We start from the raw sequence: 25547 nt of genomic DNA on the forward strand, positions 1-25547 counted from the left end.
TAACTAACAGTTTCGCGTCGAATTCGACAATCTATACTCACAGGAGAACGACCATAAGGTGCCCGAGGCAGCAATAGACCCTTGGAGACAAGTCGGCTGAAGGACGATGTATTGAATCTCGACGCAATTTGATTGTTCCATCGACATTTGGAGGCCCTGAACGTTACAATTAACTATCAGTTTTGCGTCGGATTCTACAATCTATACTCATAGGAGAACGACCATAAGGTGCCCGAGGCAGCTATAGACCCTTGGAGACAAGTCGGCTGAATGACGATGTATTGAATCTCGACGCAATTTGAGTGTTCCATCGTCATTAGGAGGCCCTGAGCGTTACAATTAACTATCAGTCTCGCGTCGGGTTCGAAAATCAAGACTCACAGGAGACGGACCATATGGTTCCCGAGGCAGCAATATGCCCTTGGAGACAAGTCGGCTGGAGGACGATGTATTGAATCTCGACGCAATTTGAGTAATCCATCGTCATTAGGAGGCGCTAAACGTTACAATTAACTATCAGTTATGCTTCGAATTCGAAAATCTAGACTCACAGGAGACGGACCATAAGGTGCCCGTGGCAGCAATAGACCTTTGGAGACAAGTCGGCTGAAGGGCGATGTATTGAATCTCGACGCAATTTGAGTGTTCCTTTCGTCATTAGGAGGCCCTGAACGTTACAATTAACTATCAGTTTCGTGTCTGATCGAAAATCTAGACCCACAGGGAAGTACCATATAGTACCCGAGGCAGCAATATCCCCTTGTAGACAAGTCGGCTGGCGGACGATGTATTGAATCACGACACAATTTGAGTGTTCCATCGTCATTAGGAGGCCCTGAACGTTGCAAGTAACTATCAGTTGTTCGTCGGATTGGACAATCTAGACTTACAGGAGAACGACCATAAAGTGCCCGAGGTACCAATAGACCCTTGGAGACAAGTCGGCTGGAGGACGATGTATTGAATCTCTACGCAATTTGAGTGTTCCATCGTCATTAGGAGGCCCTGAACGTTACAATTAACTATCAGTCTCGCGTCGGGTTCGAAAATCTAGACTCACAGGAGACGGAACATATGGTTCCCGAGGCAGCAATATGCTCTTGGAGATAAGTCGGCTGGAGGACGATGAATTGAATCTCGACGCAATTTGAGTGTTCCATCGTCATTACGAGGCCCTGAACGTTACAACTAACTATCAGTTTTGCGTCGGATTCGAAAATCTAGACTCACAGGAGAACGACCATAAGGAGTTCAAGGCAGCAATAGACCCTAGGAGACAAGTCGGCTGAAGGACGATGCATTGAATCTCGACGCAATTAGAGTGTTCTGTCGTCAATAGGAGGCAATGAACGTTACAATCAACCATCAGTTTTGCGTAGCATTCGAAGATCTAGTCTCACAGGAGAACGACCATAAGGTGCCCGAGGCAGCAAAAACCATTGGAGACAAGTCGGCTGGAGGACGATGTATTGAATCTAGAGGCAATTTGAGTGATCGTCATTAGGAGACCCTGAACGTTACAATTAACTAAAAGTTTCGCGTCGGATTCGACAATCTATACTCACAGGAGAACGACCATAAGGTGCCCGAGGCAGCAATAGACCCTTGGATACAAGTCGGCTGAAGGACGATGTATTGAATCTTGACGCAATTTGAGTGTTCCATCGTCATTAGGAGGCCCTGAGCGTTACAATTAACTATCAGTCTCGCGTCGGGTTCGAAATTCAAGACTCACAGGAGACGGACCATATGGTTCCCGAGGCAGCAATATGCTCTTTGAGACAAGTCGGCTGGAGGACGATGTATTGAATCTCGACGCAATTTCAATGTTCGTCATTAGGAGACCCTGAAAGTTACAATTAACTATCAGTTTCGCGTCGTATTCGAAAATCTAGACTCACAGCGGACGGTCCATATGGTGCCCGTGGAAGAAATATGCCCTTGGAGACAAATCGGCTGGAGGACGACGTATTTTTTGGGGTAATTCTTCTGATTCAAAAAGGGTATTTTTGGCTCAAAAACGGGCTGTTCGAGCTATGTATGGTGTAAGTTCGAAAACCTCTTGTCGACCCCTATTCAATAGTCTGGGAATTTTGACATTGCCCTCACAGTATGTATTTTCTTTAATGTCGTTTGTTGTTAGCAATATTAGCTTATTCCCAAGAGTTAGCAGCTTTCACTCAGTTAATACTAGGCAGAAATCAAATCTGCATGTGGAATGCACTTCCTTGACTCTTGTGCAGAAAGGAGTGCAGTATTCTGCTGCATCCATTTTCAATAAGCTACCACAAGAACTCAAAAATCTTAGCAGTAGCCCAAACACTTTTAAGTCTAAACTGAAGAGTTTCCTCATGGCTCACTCCTTCTATTCTGTCGAGGAGCTCCTGGAAGAGATAAAAAATTAAGCAAATTCCAGTGTTACATTCTTGATTTTCCTTATTTAAACTAACGACTTGTTTCATTTTATCTGTTTCTACAATCGTGTTATAATTTCATGTATTGACTCGTTCCATGACCATGGAGACTTCTCCTAAATGTGGTCCCACGGAACAATAAATAAATAAATAAATAAATAAATAAAAATAAATTGAATCTCGACGCAATTTGATTAATCCATCGTCATTAGGAGGCGCTAAACATTACAATTAACTCTCAGCTATGCTTCGAATTCGAAAATCTAGACTCACAGGAGACGGACCATAAGGTGCCCGTGGCAGCAATAGACCTTTGGAGACAAGTCGGTTGAAGGGCGATGTATTGAATCTCGACGCAATTTGAGTGTTCCATCGTCATTAAGAGGCACTGAATGTTACAATTAACTATCAGTTTTGCGTCGGATTCGGCAATCTAGGCTCACAGGAGGACGACCATAAGGTGCCCGAGGCAGCAATAGACCCCTGGAGACAAGTCGGCTGAAGGACGATGTATTGAATCTCTACGCAATTTGAGTGTTCCATCGTCATTAGGAGGCCCTGAACGTTACAATTAGCTATCAGTCTCGCGTCGGGTTCTAAAAATCTAGACTCACAGGAGAAGGACCATATGGTTCAGGAGGCAGCAATATGCTCTTGGAGACAAGTCGGCTGGCGGAGGATGTATTGAATCGCGACGCATTTTGAGTGTTCCATCGTCATTAGGATGCCCTGAACGTTACAATTAACCGTCAGATATGCGTCGGATTTGAAAATCTAGACTCACAGAACGACCATAAGGTGCCCGATGCAGCGATAGAACCTTGGGGACAAGTCGGCTGAATGACGATGTATTGAACCTCGACTCAATTTTAGTGCTCCATCGTCATTAGGAGGCCCTGAACTTTGCAATTAACTATCAGTTTCGCGTCTGATTCGAATATCTAGACTCACAGGGAAGGACCATATAGTGCCCAAGGCAGCAATATCCCCTTGTAGACAAGTCGCCTGGATGACGATGTATTAAATCTCGACGCAATTTGAGCGTTCCATCGCCATTAGAAGGCACTAAACGTTACAATTAACTATCAGTTATGCGTCGGATTCGAAAATCTAAGCTCACAGGAGAACGACCATAAGGTGCCCGAGGCAGCAATATCCCCATGGAGACAAGTCGGCTGGAGGACGATGTATTGAATCTCGACGCAATTTGAGTGTTCCATCGTCTTTAGGAGTACCTGAACGTTAAAAGTAACTATCAGTTTTGAGTCATATTCGACCATCTAGACTTACAGGAGAACGATCATAATGTGCCCGAGTCACCAATTGACCCTTGGAGACAAGTCGGCTGGAGGACGATGTATTGAATCTCGACGCAATTTGAGTGTTGCATCGTCATTAGGAGGCCCTGAACGTTACAATTAACTATCAGTATTGCGTCGGATTCGACAATCTAGACTCAATTGAGAACGACCATAAGTTGCCAAGGCAGCAATTGACCCTTGGAGACAAGTCGGCTTAAGGACGATGTATTGAATCTCGACGCAATTTGAGTGTTCCATCGTCATTAGGAGGCCCTGATCGTTACAATTGACTATCAGTTTTGCGTCGGATTCGATAATCTAGACTCACAGGGAAGAACCGTATAGTGCCCGAGGCAGCAATATCCCCTTGTAGACAGTCGCCTGGAGGACGATGTATTGAATCTCGGCGCAATTTGAGTGTTCCATTGTCATTAGGAGGCGCTAAACGTTACAATTAACTATCAGTTATCCGTCGGATTCGAAAATCTAGACTCACAGGCGACGGACCATAAGTTGCCCGAGGCAGCAATAGACCTTTGGAGACAAGTCGGCTGAAGGGCGATGTATTGAATCTCGACGCAGTTTGAGTGTTCCATCGTCATTAGGAGGCCTTAACGCTACAATTAACTATCAGTTTCGCGTCGGATTCGAAAATCTAGACTCACAGGAGACGGACCATGAGGTGCCCGAAGCAGCAATTGACCCTTGGAGACAAGTCGGCTGGAGGACGATGTATTGAATCTCGACGCAATTTGAGTGTTCCATCGTCTTTAGGAGTACCTGAACGTTAAAAGTAACTATCAGTTTTGAGTCATATTCGACCATCTAGACTTACAGGAGAACGATCATAATGTGCCCGAGTCACCAATTGACCCTTGGAGACAAGTCGGCTGGAGGACGATGTATTGAATCTCGACGCAATTTGAGTGTTGCATCGTCATTAGGAGGCCCTGAACGTTACAATTAACTATCAGTTACGCGTCGGATTCGAAAATCTAAACTCACAGGAGAACGACCATAAGGTGCCCGAGGCAGCAATATCCCCATGGAGAAGAGTCGGCTGGAGGACGATGTATTGAATCTCGACGCAAATTGAGTGTTCCTTCGTCATTAGGAGACCCTGAACGTTACAAGTAACTATCAGTTTCGCGTCTGATTCGAAAATCTAGCCGCACAGGTAAGGACCATATAGTGCCCGAGGCAGCAATATCCCCATGTAGACAAGTCGCCTTGAGGACGATGTATTGAATCTCGACGCAATTTGAGTGTTCCATCGTCATTAAGAGGCGCAAAACGTTACAATTAACTATCAGTTATGCGTTGGATTCGAAAATCTAGACTCACAGGAGAACAACCATAAGGTGCCCGAGGCAGCAGTAGAATCCTGGAGACAAGTCGGCTGGTAGCCGATGTATTGAATCTCGACGCAGTTTGAGTGTTCCATCGTAATTTGGAGGCGCTAAACGTTACAATTAACTATCAGTTATGCGTCGGATTCGAAAATGTAGACTCACAGTAGAACGACCATAAGGTGCCCGAGGCAGCAATAGACCCTTGGAGACAAGTCGGCTGAAGGACGATGTATTGAATCTCGACGCAATTTGAGTGTTCCATCGTCATTAGGAGGCCCTGAACGTTACAATTAGCTATCAGTTTTGCGTCGGATTCGACCATCTAGACTTAGAGGAGAACGATCATAAACTGCCCGAGGCACCAATAGACCCTTGCAGACAAGTCGGCTGGAGGCCGATGTATTGATCTCGACGCAATTTGAGTGTTCCATCGTCATTAGGAGGCGCCAAAAGTTACAATTAACTATCATTTACGGGTCGGATTCGAAAATCTAGACTCACAGTAGAACGACCATAAGGTGCCCGAGGCAGCAATAGACCCTTGGAGACAAGTCGGCTGGAGGACTATGTATTGAATCTCCACGCAATTTGAGTATTCCATCGTCATTAGGAGGCCCTGAACGTTAGAATTAACTACCAGTTTTGCGTCGGAATCGACAATCTAGACTCACAGGAGAACGACCATAAGTTGCCCGAGGCAGCAATAGTCCCTTGGAGACAAGTTGTCTGAAGGACGATGTATATAATATCGACGCAATTTGAGTGTTCCATCGTCATTAGGAGGCCCTGAACGTTACAATTAACTATCAGTCTCGCGTCGGATTCGAAAATCTAGATTCACAGGAGACGGACCATATGGTTCCCGAGGCAGCAATATCCCCTTGGAGACAAGTCGCCTGGAGGACGATGTATTGAATCTCGACGCAATTTGAATGTTCGTCATTAGGAGACCCTGAACGTTACAATTAACTATCAGTTTCGCGTCGGATTCGAAAATCTACACTCACAGGAGACGAACCATATGGTGCCCGTGGAAGCAATATGCCCTTGGAGACAAGTCGGCTGAAGGACGATGTATTGAATCTCGACGCAATTTGAGTAATCCATCGTCATTAGGAGGCGCTAAACGTTACAATTAACTATCAGTTATGCTTCGAATTCGAAAATCTAGACTCACAGGAGACGGACCATAAGGTGCCCGTGGCAGCAATAGACCTTTGGAGACAAGTCGGCTGAAGGGCGATGTATTGAATCTCGACGCAATTTGAGTGTTCCATCGTCATTAGGGGGCCCTGAACGTCACAATTACCTATCAGATTTGCGTCGGATTTTAAATCTGGGCTCACAGGAGAACGACCATTAGGTGCCCGAGGCAGCAATAGACCCTTGGAGACAATTCGGCTGAATGACGATGTATTGAATCTCGACGCAATTTGAGTGTTCCATCGTCATTAGGAATCCCTGAACGTTACAATTAACTATCAGTTTTGCGTCGGATTCGTCAATCTAGACTCACAGGAGGACGACCATAAGGTGCCCGAGGCAGCAATATACCCCTGGAGACTAGTCGGCTGAAGGACGATGTATTGAATCTCTACGCAATTTGAGTGTTCCATCGTCATTAGGAGGCCCTGAACGTTACAATTAACTATCAGTCTCGCGTCGGAATCTCAAGATCTAGACTCACAGGAGACGGACCATATGGTTCCCGAGGCAGCGATATGCTCTTGGAGACAAGTCGGCTGGCGGTGGATGTATTGAATCGCGACGCATTTTTAGTGTTCCATCGTTATTAGGATGCCCTGAACGTTACTATTAACCGTCAGATTTGCGTCGGATTGGAAAATCTAGACTCACAGAACGTCCATAAGGTGCCCGATGCAGCGATAGACCCTTGGAGACAAGTCGGCTGAAAAACGATGTATTGAATCTCGACTCAATTTTAGTGCTCCATCGTCATTAGGAGGCCCGGAATTTTGCAATTAACTATCAGTTATGCGTCTGATTCGAATAACTAGACTCACAGGGAAGGACCATATAGTGCCCAAGGCAGCAATATCCCTTGTAGACAAGTCGCCTGGAGGACGATGTATTTAATCTCGACGCAATTTGAGTGTTCCATCGTCATTACGTGGGCCTGAACGTTACAATTAACTATCAGTTTTGCGTCGGATTCGAAAATCTAGACTCACAGGAGAACGACCATAAGGTGCCCGAGGCAGCAATAGACCCTTGGAGACAAGTCGGCTGAAGGACGATGTATTGAATCTCGACGCAATTTGAGTGTTCCATCGTCATTAGGAGGCCCTGAACGTTACAATTAACTATCAGATTTGCGTCGGATTTTAAATCTAGGCTCACAGGAGAACGACCATTAGGTGCCCGAGGCAGCAATAGACCCTTGGAGACAATTCGGCTGAATGACGATGTATTGAATCTCGACGCAATTTGAGTGTTCCATCGTCATTAAGAGGCCCTGAACGTTACAATTAACTATCAGTTTTGCGTCGGATTTGAAAATCTAGACTCACAGAACGACCATAAGGTGCCCGATGCGGCGATAGACCCTTGGGGACAAGTCGGCTGAATAACGATGTATTGAATCTCGACTCAATTTTAGTGCTCCATCGTCATTAGGAGGCCCTGAACTTTGCAATTAACTATCAGTTTCGCGTCTGATTCGAATATCTAGACTCACAGGGAAGGACCATATAGTGCCCAAGGCAGCAATATCCCCTTGTAGACAAGTCGCCTGGAGGACGATGTATTAAATCTTGACGCAATTTGAGCGTTCCATCGCCATTAGAAGGCACTAAACGTTACAATTAACTATCAGTTATGCGTCGGATTCGAAAATCTAGACTCACAGGAGACGGACCATAAGGTGCCCGAGGCAGCAATAGACCTTTGGAGACACGTCGGCTGAAGGGCGATGTATTGAATCTCGACGCAATTTGAGTGTTCCATCGTCATTAGGAGGCCCTGAACGTTACAATCAACTATCAGTTTCGCGTATAATTCGAAAATCTAGACTCACAGGAGAGGGACCATAAGGTGCCCGAGGCAGCAAAAGACCCTTGGAGACTAGTCGGCAGGAGGACGATGTATAGAATCTAGACGCAATTTGAGTGTTCAATTGTCATTAGGAGGCCCTGAACGATACAATTAACTATCAGTTATGCGGCGGATTCGAAAATCTAGACTCACAGGAGAACGACCATAAGGTGCCCGAGGCAGCAAAAGACCCTTGGAGGCAAGTCGGCTGGTAGCCGATGTATTGAATCTCGACGCAATTTGAGTGTTCCATCGTCATTAGGAGGCCCTGAACGTTACAATTAACTATCAGTTTTGCGTCGGATTCGACAATCTAGACTTACAGTAGAACGACCATGAGGTGCCCGACGCAGCAATAGACCCTGGGAGACAAGTCGGCTGTAGGACGATGTATTGAATATCGACGCAATATGAGCGTTACATCGTCATTAGGAGGCCCTGAACGTTACATTTAATTATCAGTTTTGCGTCGGATTCGAAAATCTAGACACACAGTAGAACGACCATAAGGTGCCCGAGGCAGCAATAGACATTGGAGACAAGTCGGCTGAAGGACGATGTATTGAATCTCGACGCAATTTAAGTGTTCCATCGTCACTAGGAGGCCCTGAATGTTACAATTAACTATCAGTTTCGCGTCAGATTCAAAAATCTAAACTCACAGGAGACGGACCGTATGGTGCCCGAGGCAGCAATTTCCCCTTGGAGACAAGTCGGCTGGAGGACGATGTATTGAAACTCCACGCAATTTGAGTGTTCCATCGTCATTAGGAGGCCCTGAACGTTACAATTAACTATCAGTTATGCGTCGGATTCGACAATCTAGACTCACAGGAGAACGACCATAAGTTGCCCGAGGCAGCAATAGACCTTTGGAGACAAGTCGGCTGAAGGGCGATGTATTGAATCTCGACGCAATTTGAGTGTTCCATCGTCATTAGGAGGCCTTAACGCTACAATTAACTATCAGTTTCGCGTCGGATTCGAAAATCTAGACTCACAGGAGACGGACCATAAGGTGCCCGAAGCAGCAATTGACCCTTGGAGACAAGTCGGCAGGAGGACGATGTATAAATTCTAGACGCAATTTGAGTGTTCAATTGTCATTAGGAGGCCCTGAACGTTACAATTAACTATCAGTTATGCGTCGGATTCGAAAATCTAAACTCACAGGGGAACGACCATAAGGTGCCCGAGGCAGCAATATCCCCATGGAGACAAGTCGGCTGGAGGACGATGTATTGAATCTCGACGCAATTTGAGTGTTCCTTCCTCATTAGGAGACCCTGAACGTTACAAGTAACTATCAGTTTCGCGTCTGATTCGAAAATCTAGCCGCACAGGTAAGGACCATATAGTGCCCGAGGCAGCAATATCCCCATGTAGACAAGTCGCCTGGAGGACGATGTATTGAATCTCGACGCAATTTGAGTGTTCCATCGTCATTAACAGGCGCAAAACGTTACAATTAACTATCAGTTATGCGTTGGATTCGAAAATCTAGACTCACAGGAGAACGACCATAAGGTGCCCGAGGCAGCAATAGACCCTTGGAGACAAGTCGGCTGGTAGCCGATGTATTGAATCTCGACGCAATTTGAGTGTTCCATCGACATTAGGAGGCCCTGAACGTTACAATTACCTATCAGCCTCTCGTCGGATTCGAAAATCTGGACTCACAGGAGATGAAACATATGGTACCCGTGGAAGCAATATCCCCTTGGAAACAAGTCGGCTGGAGGACGATGTATCGAAACTCGACGCAATTTGAGTGTTCCATCGTCATTAGGAGGCCCTGATCGTTACAATAAACTATCAGTTTTGCGTCGGATTCGATAATCTAGACTCACAGGAGGACGACCATAAGGTGCCCGAGGCAGCAAAAACCCTTGGAGGCAAGTCGACTGAATGACGATGTATTGAATCTCGACTCAATTTAAGTGTTCCATCGTCATTAGGAGGCCCCGAACTTCACAATTAACTATCAGTTACGCGTCTGATTCGAATATCTAGCCTCACAGTAGAACGACCGTAAGTTGGCCCAAGCAGCAATAGACCCTTGGAGACAAGTCGGCTGAAGGACGATGTATTGAATCTCGACGCAAGTTGAGTGTTCCATCGTCATTAGGAGGCCCTGAACGTTACAATTAACTATCAGTTTTGCGTCGGATTCGACCATCTAGACTTAGAGGAGAACGATCATAAACTGCCCGAGGCACCAATAGACCCTTGCAGACTAGTCGGCTGGAGGCCGATGTATTGAATCTCGACGCAATTTGAGTGTTCCATCGTCATTAGGAGGCGCCAAAAGTTACAATTAACTATCATTTACGCGTCGGATTCGAAAATCTAGACTCACAGTAGAACGACCATAATGTGTCCTAGGCAGCAATAGACCCTTGGAGACAAGTCGGCTGGAGGACTATGTATTGAATCTCCACGCAATTTGAGTATTCCATCGTCATTAGGAGGCACTGAACGTTAGAATTAACTACCAGTTTTGCGTCGGAATCGACAATCTAGAGTCACAGGAGAACGACCATAAGTTGCCCGAGGCAGCAATAGACCCTTGGAGACAAGTCGTCTGAAGGACGATGTATATTATATCGACGCAATTTGAGTGTTCCATCATCATTAGGAGGCCCTGAACGTTACAATTAACTATCAGTCTCGCGTCGGATTCGAAAATCTAGATTCACAGGAGACGGACCATATGGTTCCCGAGGCAGCAATATCCCCTTGGAGACAAGTCGCCTGGAAAACGATGTATTGAATCTCGACGCAATTTGAATGTTCGTCATTAGGAGACCCTGAACGTTACAATTAACTATCAGTTTCGCGTCGGATTCGAAAATCTAGACTCACAGGAGACGAACCATATGGTCCCGTGGAAGCAATATGCCCTTGGAGACAAGTCGGCTGAAGGACGATGTATTGAATCTCGACGCAATTAGAGTGTTCTATCGTCATTAGGAGGCCCTGAACGTTACAATCAACCATCAGTTTAGCGTAGGATTCGAAAATCTAGACTCACAGGAGAACGACCATAAGGTGCGCGAGGCAGCAATAGACCCTTGGAGACAAGTCGGCTGAAGGACGATGTATTAAATCTCGACGCAATTTGAGTGTTTCATCGTCATTAGGAGGCCCTGAACGTTACTATCAGTTTCGCGACGGTATCGAAAATCTAGACTCACAGGAGACGGACCCTATGGTGCCCGAGGCAGCAATATCCCCTTGGAAGCAAGTCGGCTGGAGGACGATGTATTGAATCTCCACGCAATATGAGTGTTCCATCGTCATTAGGAGGCCCTGAACGTTAGAATTAACTATCAGTTTTGCGTCGGATTCGACAATCTAGACTCACAGGAGAACGACATAAGTTGCCCGAGGCAGCAATAGACCCTTGGAGAAAAGTCGTCTGAAGGACGATGTATTGAATATCGACGCAATTAGAGTGTTCCATCGTCATTAGGAGGCCCTGAACGTTACAATTAACTATCAGTCTCGCGTTGGATTCGAAAATCAAGATTCACAGGAGACGGACAATATGGTTCCCGAGGCAGCAATATCCCCTTGGAGACAAGTCGGCTGGAGGACGATGTATTGAATCTCGACGCAATTTCAATGTTCGTCAATAGGAGACCCTGAAAGTTACAATTAACTATCAGTTTCGCGTCGGATTCGAAAATCTAGACTCACAGCGGACGGTCCATATGGTGCCCGTTGAAGCAATATGCCCTTGGAGACAAGTCGGCTGGAGGACGATGTATCGAATCTCGACGCAATTTGAGTAATCCATCGTCATTAGGAGGCGCTAAACGTTACAATTAACTATCAGTTATGCTTCGAATTCGAAAATCTAGACTCACAGGAGACGGACCATAAGGTGCCCGTGGCAGCAATAGACCTTTGGAGACAAGTCGGCTGAAGGGCGATGTATTGAATCTCGACGCAATTTGAGTGTTCCATCGTCATTAGGGGGCCCTGAACGTCACAATTACCTATCAGATTTGCGTCGGATTTTAAATCTGGGCTCACAGGAGAATGACCATTAGGTGCCCGAGGCAGCAATAGACCCTTGGAGACAATTCGGCTGAATGACGATGTATTGAATCTCGACGCAATTTGAGTGTTCCATCGTCATTAGGAATCCCTGAACGTTACAATTAACTATCAGTTTTGCGTCGGATTCGTCAATCTAGACTCACAGGAGGACGACCATAAGGTGCCCGAGGCAGCAATATACCCCTGGAGACTAGTCGGCTGAAGGACGATGTATTGAATCTCTACGCAATTTGAGTGTTGCATCGTCATTAGGAGGCCCTGAACGTTACCATTAACCGTCAGATTTGCGTCGGATTGGAAAATCTAGACTCACAGAACGTCCATAAGGTGCCCGATGCAGCGATAGACCCTTGGAGACAAGTCGGCTGAAAAACGATGTATTGAATCTCGACTCAATTTTAGTGCCCCATCGTCATTAGGAGGCCCTGAATTTTGCAATTAACTATCAGTTATGCGTCTGATTCGAATAACTAGGCTCACAGGGAAGGACCATATAGTGCCCAAGGCAGCAATATCCCTTGTAGACAAGTCGCCTGGAGGACGATGTATTGAATCTCGACGCAATTTGGGCGCTCCATCGCCATTAGAAGGCACTAAGCGTTACAATTAACTATCAGTTATGCGTCGGATTCGAAAATCTAGACTCACAGGAGACGGACCATAAGGTGCCCGAGGCAGCAATAGACCTTTCGAGACACGTCGGCTGAAGGGCGATGTATTGAATCTCGACGGAATTTGAGTGTTCCATCGTCATTAGGAGGCCCTGAACGTTACAATTAACTATCAGTTTCGCGTAAAATTCGAAAATCTAGACTCACAGGAGAGGGACCATAAGGTGCCCGAGGCAGAAAGAGACCCTTGGAGACTATTCGGCAGGAGGACGATGTATAGAATCTAGACGCAATTTGAGTGTTCAATTGTCATTAGGAGGCCCTGAACGATACAATTAACTATCAGCTTTGCGTCGGATTCGAAAATCTAAACTCACAGGATAACGACCATAAGGTGCCCGAGGCAGCAATATCCCCATGGAGACAAGTCGGCTGGAGGACGATGTATTGAATCTCGACGCAATTTGAGTGTTCCATCGTCATTAGGAGGCCCTCAACGTTACAATTAACTATCAGTTTCGCGTCGGATTCGAAAATCTAGACTCACAGGAGACGGACCATAAGGTGCCCGAAGCAGCAATTGACCCTGGGAGACGAGTCGGCAGGAGGACGAGAATCTACACGCAATTTGAGTGTTCAATTGTCATTAGGAGGCCCTGCACGTTACAATTAACTATCAGTCTCGCGTCGGATTCGAAAATCTAGACTCACAGGAGACGGACCATATGGTTCTTGAGGCAGCAATATCCCCTTGGAGACAAGTCGGCTGGAGGCTGATGTATCGAATCTCGACGCAATTTGAGTGTTCCATCGTCATTAGGAGGCCCTGATCGTTACAATTGACTATCAGTTATCCGTCGGATTCGAAAATCTAGACTCACAGGCGACGGACCATAAGTTGCCCGAGGCAGCAATAGACCTTTGGAGACAAGTCGGCTGAAGGGCGATGTATTGAATCTCGACGCAATTTGAGTGTTCCATCGTCATTAGGAGGCCTTAACGCTACAATTAACTATCAGTTTCGCGTCGGATTCGAAAATCTAGACTCACAGGAGACGGACCATAAGGTGCCCGAAGCAGCAATTGACCCTTGGAGACAAGTCGGCAGGAGGACGATGTATAAATTCTAGACGCAATTTGAGTGTTCAATTGTCATTAGGAGGCCCTGAACGTTACAATTAACTATCAGTTATGCGTCGGATTCGAAAATCTAAACTCACAGGGGAACGACCATAAGGTGCCCGAGGCAGCAATATCCCCATGGAGACAAGTCGGCTGGAGGACGATGTATTGAATCTCGACGCAATTTGAGTGTTCCTTCCTCATTAGGAGACCCTGAACGTTACAAGTAACTATCAGTTTCGCGTCTGATTCGAAAATCTAGCCGCACAGGTAAGGACCATATAGTGCCCGAGGCAGCAATATCCCCATGTAGACAAGTCGCCTGGAGGACGATGTATTGAATCTCGACGCAATTTGAGTGTTCCATCGTCATTAAGAGGCGCAAAACGTTACAATTAACTATCAGTTATGCGTTGGATTCGAAAATCTAGACTCACAGGAGAACGACCATAAGGTGCCCGAGGCAGCAATAGACCCTTGGAGACAAGTCGGCTGGTAGCCGATGTATTGAATCTCGACGCAATTTGAGTGTTCCATCGACATTAGGAGGCCATGAACGTTACAATTAACTATCAACCTCTCGTCGGATTCGAAAATCTAGACTCACAGGAGATGAAACATATGGTGCCCGTGGAAGCAATATCCCCTTGGAAACAAGTCGGCTGGAGGACGATGTATCGAAACTCGACGCAATTTGAGTGTTCCATCGTCATTAGGAGGCCCTGATCGTTACAATAAACTATCAGTTTTGCGTCGGATTCGATAATCTAGACTCACAGGAGGACGACCATAAGGTGCCCGAGGCAGCAAAAACCCTTGGAGGCAAGTCGACTGAATGACGATGTATTGAATCTCGACTCAATTTAAGTGTTCCATCGTCATTAGGAGGCCCCGAACTTCACAATTAACTATCAGTTACGCGTCTGATTCGAATATCTAGCCTCACAGTAGAACGACCGTAAGTTGGCCCAAGCAGCAATAGACCCTTGGAGACAAGTCGGCTGAAGGACGATGTATTGAATCTCGACGCAAGTTGAGTGTTCCATCGTCATTAGGAGGCCCTGAACGTTACAATTAACTATCAGTTTTGCGTCGGATTCGACCATCTAGACTTAGAGGAGAACGATCATAAACTGCCCGAGGCACCAATAGACCCTTGCAGACTAGTCGGCTGGAGGCCGATGTATTGAATCTCGACGCAATTTGAGTGTTCCATCGTCATTAGGAGGCGCCAAAAGTTACAATTAACTATCATTTACGCGTCGGATTCGAAAATCTAGACTCACAGTAGAACGACCATAATGTGTCCTAGGCAGCAATAGACCCTTGGAGACAAGTCGGCTGGAGGACTATGTATTGAATCTCCACGCAATTTGAGTATTCCATCGTCATTAGGAGGCACTGAACGTTAGAATTAACTACCAGTTTTGCGTCGGAATCGACAATCTAGAGTCACAGGAGAACGACCATAAGTTGCCCGAGGCAGCAATAGACCCTTGGAGACAAGTCGTCTGAAGGACGATGTATATTATATCGACGCAATTTGAGTGTTCCATCATCATTAGGAGGCCCTGAACGTTACAATTAACTATCAGTCTCGCGTCGGATTCGAAAATCTAGATTCACAGGAGACGGACCATATGGTTCCCGAGGCAGCAATATCCCCTTGGAGACAAGTCGCCTGGAAAACGATGTATTGAATCTCGACCCAATTTGAATGTTCGTCATTAGGAGACCCTGAACGTTACAATTAACTATCAGTTTCGCGTCGGATTCGAAAATCTAGACTCACAGGAGACGAACCATATGGTCCCGTGGAAGCAATATGCCCATGAAGACAAGTCGGCTGAAGGACGATGTATTGAATCTCGACGCAATTAGAGTGTTCTATCGTCATTAGGAGGCCCTGAACGTTACAATCAACCATCAGTTTAGCGTAGGATTCGAAAATCTAGACTCACAGGAGAACGACCATAAGGTGCGAGAGGCAGCAATAGATCCTTGGAGACAAGTCGGCTGAAGGACGATGTATTAAATCTCGACGCAATTTGAGTGTTTCATCGTCATTAGGAGGCCCTGAACGTTACAATTAACTATCAGTTTCGCGACGGTATCGAAAATCTAGACTCACAGGAGACGGACCCTATGGTGCCCGAGGCAGCAATATCCCCTTGGAAGCAAGTCGGCTGGAGGACGATGTATTGAATCTCCACGCAATATGAGTGTTCCATCGTCATTAGGAGGCAATGAACGTTAGAATTAACTATCAGTTTTGCGTCGGATCCGACAATCTAGACTCACAGGAGAACGACATAAGTTGCCCGAGGCAGCAATAGACCCTTGGAGAAAAGTCGTCTGAAGGACGATGTATTGAATATCGACGCAATTAGAGTGTTCCATCGTCATTAGGAGGCCCTGAACGTTACAATTAACTATCAGTCTCGCGTTGGATTCGAAAATCAAGATTCACAGGAGACGGACAATATGGTTCCCGAGGCAGCAATATCCCCTTGGAGACAAGTCGGCTGGAGGACGATGTATTGAATCTCGACGCAATTTCAATGTTCGTCATTAGGAGACCCTGAAAGTTACAATTAACTATCAGTTTCGCGTCGGATTCGAAAATCTAGACTCACAGCGGACGGTCCATATGGTGCCCGTGGAAGCAATATGCCCTTGGAGACAAGTCGGCTGGAGGACGATGTATTGAATCTCGACGCAATTTGAGTAATCCATCGTCATTAGGAGGCGCTAAACGTTACAATTAACTATCAGTTATGCTTCGAATTCGAAAATCTAGACTCACAGGAGACGGACCATAAGGTGCCCGTGGCAGCAATAGACCTTTGGAGACAAGTCGGCTGAAGGGCGATGTATTGAATCTCGACGCAATTTGGGTGTTCCATCGTCATTAGGGGGCCCTGAACGTCACAATTACCTATCAGATTTGCGTCGGATTTTAAATCTGGGCTCACAGGAGAACGACCATTAGGTGCCCGAGGCAGCAATAGACCCTTGGAGACAATTCGGCTGAATGACGATGTATTGATTCTCGACGCAATTTGAGTGTTCCATCGTCATTAGGCATCCCTGAACGTTACAATTAACTATCAGTTTTGCGTCGGATTCGTCAATCTAGACTCACAGGAGGACGACCATAAGGTGCCCGAGGCAGCAATATACCCCTGGAGACTAGTCGGCTGAAGGACGATGTATTGAATCTCTACGCAATTTGAGTGTTCCATCGTCATTAGGAGGCCCTGAACGTTACTATTAACCGTCAGATTTGCGTCAGATTGGAAAATCTAGACTCACAGAACGTCCATAAGGTGCCCGATGCAGCGATAGACCCTTGGAGACAAGTCGGCTGAAAAACGATGTATTGAATCTCGACTCAATTTTAGTGCCCCATCGTCATTAGGAGGCCCTGAATTTTGCAATTAACTATCAGTTATGCGTCTGATTCGAATAACTAGACTCACAGGGAAGGACCATATAGTGCCCAAGGCAGCAATATCCCTTGTAGACAAGTCGCCTGGAGGACGATGTATTGAATCTCGACGCAATTTGGGCGCTCCATCGCCATTAGAAGGCACTAAACGTTACAATTAACTATCAGTTATGCGTCGGATTCGAAAATCTAGACTCACAGGAGACGGACCATAAGGTGCCCGAGGCAGCAATAGACCTTTCGAGACACGTCGGCTGAAGGGCGATGTATTGAATCTCGACGGAATTTGAGTGTTCCATCGTCATTAGGAGGCCCTGAACGATACAATTAACTATCAGCTTTGCGTCGGATTCGAAAATCTAAACTCACAGGAGAACGACCATAAGGTGCCCGAGGCAGCAATATCCCCATGGAGACAAGTCGGCTGGAGGACGATGTATTGAATCTCGACGCAATTTGAGTGTTCCATCGTCTTTAGGAGGCCCTGAACGTTAAAAGTAACTATCAGTTTTGCGTCATATTCGACCATCTAGACTTACAGGAGAACTATCATAAAGTGCCCGAGTCACCAATAGACCCTTGGAGACAAGTCGGCTGGAGGACGATGTATTGAATCTCGACGCAATTTGAGTGTTCCATCGTCATTACGTGGGCCTGAACGTTACAATTAACTATCAGTTTTGCGTCGGATTCGAAAATCTAGACTCACAGGAGAACGACCATAAGGTGCCCGAGGCAGCAATAGACCCTTGGAGACAAGTCGGCTGAAGGACGATGTATTGAATCTCGACGCAATTTGAGTGTTCCATCGTCATTAGGAGGCCCTGAGCGTTACAATTAACTATCAGTCTCGCGTCGGGTTCGAAAATCAAGACTCACAGGAGACGGACCATATGGTTCCCGAGGCAGCAATATGCTCTTGGAGACAAGTCGGCTGGAGGACGATGTATTGAATCCCGACGCAATTTCAATGTTCGTCATTAGGAGACCCTGAAAGTCACAATTAACTATCAGTTTCGCGTCGGATTCGAAAATCTAGACTCACAGCGGACGGTCCATTTGATGCCCGTGGAAGCAATATGCCCTTGGAGACAAGTCGGCTGGAGGACGACGTATTGAATCTCGACGCAATTGGATTAAACCATCGTCATTAGGAGGCGCTAAACATTACAATTAACTATCAGTTATTCTTCGAATTCGAAAATTTAGACTCACAGGAGACGGACCATAAGGTGCCCGTGGCAGCAATAGACCTTTGGAGACAAGTCGGCTGAAGGGCGATGTATTGAATCTCGACGCAATTTGAGTGTTCCATCGTCATTAGGAGGCCCTGAACGTTACAATTAACTATCAGATTTGCGTCGGATTTTAAATCTAGGCTCACAGGAGAACGACCATTAGGTGCCCGAGGCAGCAATAGACCCTTGGAGACAATTCGGCTGAATGACGATGTATTGAATCTCGACGCAATTTGAGTGTTCCATAGTCATTAAGAGGCCCTGAACGTTACAAATAACTATCAGTTTTGCGTCGGATTTGAAAATCTAGACTCACAGAACGACCATAAGGTGCCCGATGCAGCGATAGACCCTTGGGGACAAGTCGGCTGAATAACGATGTATTGAATCTCGACTCAATTTTAGTGCTCCATCGTCATTAGGAGGCCCTGAACTTTGCAATTAACTATCAGTTTCGCGTCTGATTCGAATATCTAGACTCACAGGGAAGGACCATATAGTGCCCAAGGCAGCAATATCCCCTTGTAGACAAGTCGCCTGGAGGACGATGTATTAAATCTTGACGCAATTTGAGCGTTCCATCGCCATTAGAAGGCACTAAACGTTACAATTAACTATCAGTTATGCGTCGGATTCGAAAATCTAGACTCACAGGAGACGGACCATAAGGTGCCCGAGGCAGCAATAGACCTTTGGAGACACGTCGGCTGAAGGGCGATGTATTGAATCTCGACGCAATTTGAGTGTTCCATCGTCATTAGGAGGCCCTGAACGTTACAATCAACTATCAGTTTCGCGTAAAATTCGAAAATCTAGACTCACAGGAGAGGGACCATAAGGTGCCCGAGGCAGCAAAAGACCCTTGGAGACTAGTCGGCAGGAGGACGATGTATAGAATCTAGACGCAATTTGAGTGTTCAATTGTCATTAGGAGGCCCTGAACGATACAATTAACTATCAGTTATGCGGCGGATTTGAAAATCTAGACTCACAGGAGAACGACCATAAGGTGCCCGAGGCAGCAAAAGACCCTTGGAGGCAAGTCGGCTGGTAGCCGATGTATTGAATCTCGACGCAATTTGAGTGTTCCATCGTCATTAGGAGGCCCTGAACGTTACAATTAACTATCAGTTTTGCGTCGGATTCGACAATCTAGACTTACAGTAGAACGACCATGAGGTGCCCGACGCAGCAATAGACCCTGGGAGTCAAGTCGGCTGTAGGACGATGTATTGAATATCGACGCAATATGAGCGTTACATCGTCATTAGGAGGCCCTGAACGTTACAATTAATTATCAGTTTTGCGTCGGATTCGAAAATCTAGACACACAGTAGAACGACCATAAGGTGCCCCAGGCAGCAATAGACATTGGAGACAAGTCGGCTGAAGGACGATGTATTGAATCTCGACGCAATTTAAGTGTTCCATCGTCACTAGGAGGCCCTGAATGTTACAATTAACTATCAGTTTCGCGTCAGATTCAAAAATCTAAACTCACAGGAGACGGACCGTATGTTGCCCGAGGCAGCAATTTCCCCTTGGAGACAAGTCGGCTGGAGGACGATGTATTGAAACTCCACGCAATTTGAGTGTTCCATCGTCATTAGGAGGCCCTGAACGTTACAATTAACTATCAGTTATGCGTCGGATTCGACAATCTAGACTCACAGGAGAACGACCATAAGTTGCCCGAGGCAGCAATAGACCCTTGGAGACAAGTCGGCTGAAGGAGGGTGTATTGAATGTCGACGCAATTTGAGTGTTCCATCGTCGTTAGGAGGCCCTGAACGTTACAATTAACTATCAGTCTCGCGTCGGATTCGAAAATCTAGACTCACAGGAGTCGGACCATATGGATAACGAGGCAGCAATATCCCCTTGGAGACAAGTCGGCTGGAGGACGATGTATCGAATCTCGACGCAACTTGAGTGTTCCATCGTCATTAGGAGGCCCTGAACGTTGCAATTAACGATCAGTTTCGCGTCGGATTCGAAAATCTAGACTCACAGGAGACTGACCATAAGGTGCCCGAGGCAGCAATAGAACCTTGGAGACAAGTCGGCAGGAGGACGAGATTCTACACGCAATTTGAGTGTTCAATTGTCATTAGGAGGCCCTGCACGTTACAATTAACTATCAGTGTCGCGTCGGATTCGAAAATCTAGACTCACAGGAGAAGGACCCTATATTGCCCGAGGCAGCAATATCCCCTTGGAGACAAGTCGGCTGGAGGACGATGTATTGAATCTCCACGCAATTTGAGTGTTCCATCGTCATTAGGAGGCCCTGAACGTTACAATTAACTATCAGTATTGCGTCGGATTCGATAATCTAGACTCAATGGAGAACGACCATAAGTTGCCAAGAGCAGCAATAGACCCTTGGAGACAAGTCGGCTTAAGGACGATGTATTGAATCTCGACGCAATTTGGGTGTTCCATCGTCATTAGGAGGCCCTCAACGTTACAATTAACTATCAGTTTCGCGTCGGATTCGAAAATCTAGACTCACAGGAGACGGACCATAAGGTGCCCGAAGCAGCAATTGACCCTTGGAGACGAGTCGGCAGGAGGACGAGAATCTACACGCAATTTGAGTGTTCAATTGTCATTAGGAGGCCCTGCACGTTACAATTAACTATCAGTCTCGCGTCGGATTCGAAAATCTGGACTCACAGGAGACGGACCATATGGTTCTTGAGGCACCAATATCCCCTTGGAGACAAGTCGGCTGGAGTCTGATGTATCGAATCTCGACGCAATTTGAGTGTTCCATCGTCATTAGGAGGCCCTGATCGTTACAATTGACTATCAGTTATCCGTCGGATTCGAAAACCTAGACTCACAGACGACGGACCATAAGTTGCCCGAGGCAGCAATAGACCTTTGGAGACAAGTCGGCTGAAGGGCGGTGTATTGAATCTCGACGCAATTTGAGTGTTCCATCGTCATTAGGAGGCCTTAACTCTACAATTAACTATCAGTTTCGCGTCGGATTCGAAAATCTAGACTCACAGGAGACGGACCATAAGGTGCCCGAAGCAGCAATTGACCCTTGGAGACAAGTCGGCAGGAGGACGATGTATAAATTCTAGACGCAATTTGAGTGTTCAATTGTCATTAGGAGGCCCTGAACGTTACAATTAACTATCAGTTATGCGTCGGATTCGAAAATCTAAACTCACAGGGGAACGACCATAAGGTGCCCGAGGCAGCAATATCCCCATGGAGACAAGTCGGCTGGAGGACGATGTATTGAATCTCGACGCAATTTGAGTGTTCCTTCCTCATTAGGAGACCCTGAACGTTACAAGTAACTATCAGTTTCGCGTCTGATTCGAAAATCTAGCCGCACAGGTAAGGACCATATAGTGCCCGAGGCAGCAATATCCCCATGTAGACAAGTCGCCTGGAGGACGATGTATTGAATCTCGACGCAATTTGAGTGTTCCATCGTCATTAAGAGGCGCAAAACGTTACAATTAACTATCAGTTATGCGTTGGATTCGAAAATCTAGACTCACAGGAGAACGACCATAAGGTGCCCGAGGCAGCAATAGACCCTTGGAGACAAGTCGGCTGGTAGCCGATGTATTGAATCTCGACGCAATTTGAGTGTTCCATCGACATTAGGAGGCCCTGAACGTTACAATTAACTATCAGCCTCTCGTCGGATTCGAAAATCTAGTCTCACAGGAGATGAAACATATGGTGCCCGTGGAAGCAATATCCCCTTGGAAACAAGTCGGCTGGAGGACGATGTATCGAAACTCGACGCAATTTGAGTGTTCCATCGTCATTAGGAGGCCCTGATCGTTACAATAAACTATCAGTTTTGCGTCGGATTCGATAATCTAGACTCACAGGAGGACGACCATAAGGTGCCCGAGGCAGCAAAAACCCTTGGAGGCAAGTCTACTGAATGACGATGTATTGAATCTCGACTCAATTTAAGTGTTCCATCGTTATTAGGAGGCCCCGAACTTCACAATTAACTATCAGTTACGCGTCTGATTCGAATATCTAGCCTCACAGTAGAACGACCGTAAGTTGGCCCAAGCAGCAATAGACCCTTGGAGACAAGTCGGCTGAAGGACGATGTATTGAATCTCGACGCAAGTTGAGTGTTCCATCGTCATTAGGAGGCCCTGAACGTTACAATTAACTATCAGTTTTGCGTCGGATTCGACCATCTAGACTTAGAGGAGAACGATCATAAACTGCCCGAGGCACCAATAGACCCTTGCTGACTAGTCGGCTGGAGGCCGATGTATTGAATCTCGACGCAATTTGAGTGTTCCATCGTCATTAGGAGGCGCCAAAAGTTACAATTAACTATCATTTACGCGTCGGATTCGAAAATCTAGACTCACAGTAGAACGACCATAATGTGTCCTAGGCAGCAATAGACCCTTGGAGACAAGTCGGCTGGAGGACTATGTATTGAATCTCCACGCAATTTGAGTATTCCATCGTCATTAGGAGGCACTGAACGTTAGAATTAACTACCAGTTTTGCGTCGGAATCGACAATCTAGAGTCACAGGAGAACGACCATAAGTTGCCCGAGGCAGCAATAGACCCTTGGAGACAAGTCGTCTGAAGGACGATGTATATAATATCGACGCAATTTGAGTGTTCCATCATCATTAGGAGGCCCTGAACGTTACAATTAACTATCAGTCTCGCGTCGGATTCGAAAATCTAGATTCACAGGAGACGGACCATATGGTTCCCGAGGTAGCAATATCCCCTTGGAGACAAGTCGCCTGGAGAACGATGTATTGAATCTCGACGCAATTTGAATGTTCGTCATTAGGAGACCCTGAACGTTACAATTAACTATCAGTTTCGCGTCGGATTCGAAAATCTAGACTCACAGGAGACGAACCATATGGTCCCGTGGAAGCAATATGCCCTTGGAGACAAGTCGGCTGAAGGACGATGTATTGAATCTCGACGCAATTAGAGTGTTCTATCGTCATTAGGAGGCCCTGAACGTTACAATCAACCATCAGTTTAGCGTAGGATTCGAAAATCTAGACTCACAGGAGAACGACCATAAGGTGCGCGAGGCAGCAATAGACCCTTGGAGACAAGTCGGCTGAAGGACGATGTATTAAATCTCGACGCAATTTGAGTGTTCCATCGTCATTAGGAGGCATTGGACGTTACAATTAACTATCAGTTTCGCGTCGGATTCAAAACTCTAGACTCACAGGAGCTGGACCATATGGTGCCCGAGGCAGCAATATGCCCTTGAAGACAAGTCGGCTGCAGGACGATGTATTGAATCTCGACGCAATTAGAGTGTTCTATCGTCATTAGGAGGCCCTAAACGTAACAATCAACCATCAGTATTGCGTAGGATTCGAAAATCTAGACTCACAGGAGCTGGACCATATGGTGCCCGGGGCAGCAATATGCCCTTGGAGGCAAGTCGGCTGGTAGCCGATGTATTGAATCTCGACGCAATTTGAGTGTTCCATCGTCATTAGGAGGCCCTGAACTTTACAATTAACTATCAGTTTCGCGTCTGATTCGAAAATCTAGACTCACAGGGAAGGACCATACAGTGCCCGAGGCAGCGATATCCCCTTGTAGACAAGTCGCCTGGAGGACGATGTATTGAATCTCGACGGAATTTCAGTGTTCCATCGTCATTAGGAGGCGCCAAACGTTACAATTATCTATCATTTATGCGTCGGATTCGAAAATCTAGACTCACAGTAGAACGACCTTAAGGTGCCCGAGGCAGCAATAGACCCTTGGAGACAAGTCGGCTGAAGGTCGATGTATTGAATCTCGACGCAATTTAAGTGTTTCATCGTCATTAGGAGGCCCTGAACGTTACAATTAACTATCAGTTTCGCGACGGTATCAAAAATCTAGACTCACAGGAGACGGACCCTATGGTGCCCGAGGCATCAATATCCCCTTGGAAGCAAGTCGGCTGGAGGACGATGTATTGAATCTCCACGCAATATGAGTGTTCCATCGTCATTAGGAGGCCCTGAACGTTAGAATTAACTATCAGTTTTGCGTCGGATTCGACAATCTAGACTCACAGGAGAACGACATAAGTTGCCCGAGGCAGCAATAGACCCTTGGAGAAAAGTCGTCTGAAGGACGATGTATTGAATATCGACGCAATTAGAGTGTTCCATCGTCATTAGGAGGCCCTGAACGTTACAATTAACTATCAGTCTCGCGTTGGATTCGAAAATCAAGATTCACAGGAGACGGGCCATATGGTTCCCGAGGCAGCAATATCCCCTTGGAGAAGAGTCGGCTAGAGGACGTTGCATCGAATCTCGACGCAATTTGAGTATTCCATCGTCATTAGGAGGCCCTGAACGTTACAATTAACTATCAGTTTCGTGTCTGAATCTAAAATCTAGACCCACAGGGAAGGACCATATAGTGCCCGAGGCATCAATATCCCCTTGAAGACAAGTCGGCTGGCGGACGAAGTATTGAATCACGACACAATTTGAGTGTTCCATCGTAGGAGGCCCTGAACGTTACAAGTAACTATCAGTTTTGCGTCGGAATTGACAATCTAGACTTACAGGAGAACGACCATAAAGTTCCCGAGGCACCAATACACCCTAGGAGACAAGTCGGCTGGAGGACGATGTATTGAATCTCGACGCAATTTGAGTGTTCCACCGTCATTAGGAGGCCCTGGACGTTACAATTAACTATCAGTTTCGCGTCGGATTCGGCAATCTATACACACAGGAGAACGACAATAAGGTGCCCGAGGCAGCAATAGACCCTTGGAGAGAAGTCGGCTGAATGACGATATATTGAATCTCGACGTAATTTGAGTGATCCATCGTCATTAGGAGGCCCTGAACGTTACAATTAACTATCAGTCTCGCGTCGGATTCGAAAATCTAGACTCACAGGAGACGGACCATATGGTTCA

This window comes from Schistocerca americana, chromosome 4 (assembly GCF_021461395.2).
Source record: "Schistocerca americana isolate TAMUIC-IGC-003095 chromosome 4, iqSchAmer2.1, whole genome shotgun sequence".
NCBI lineage: Eukaryota > Metazoa > Arthropoda > Insecta > Orthoptera > Acrididae > Schistocerca > Schistocerca americana.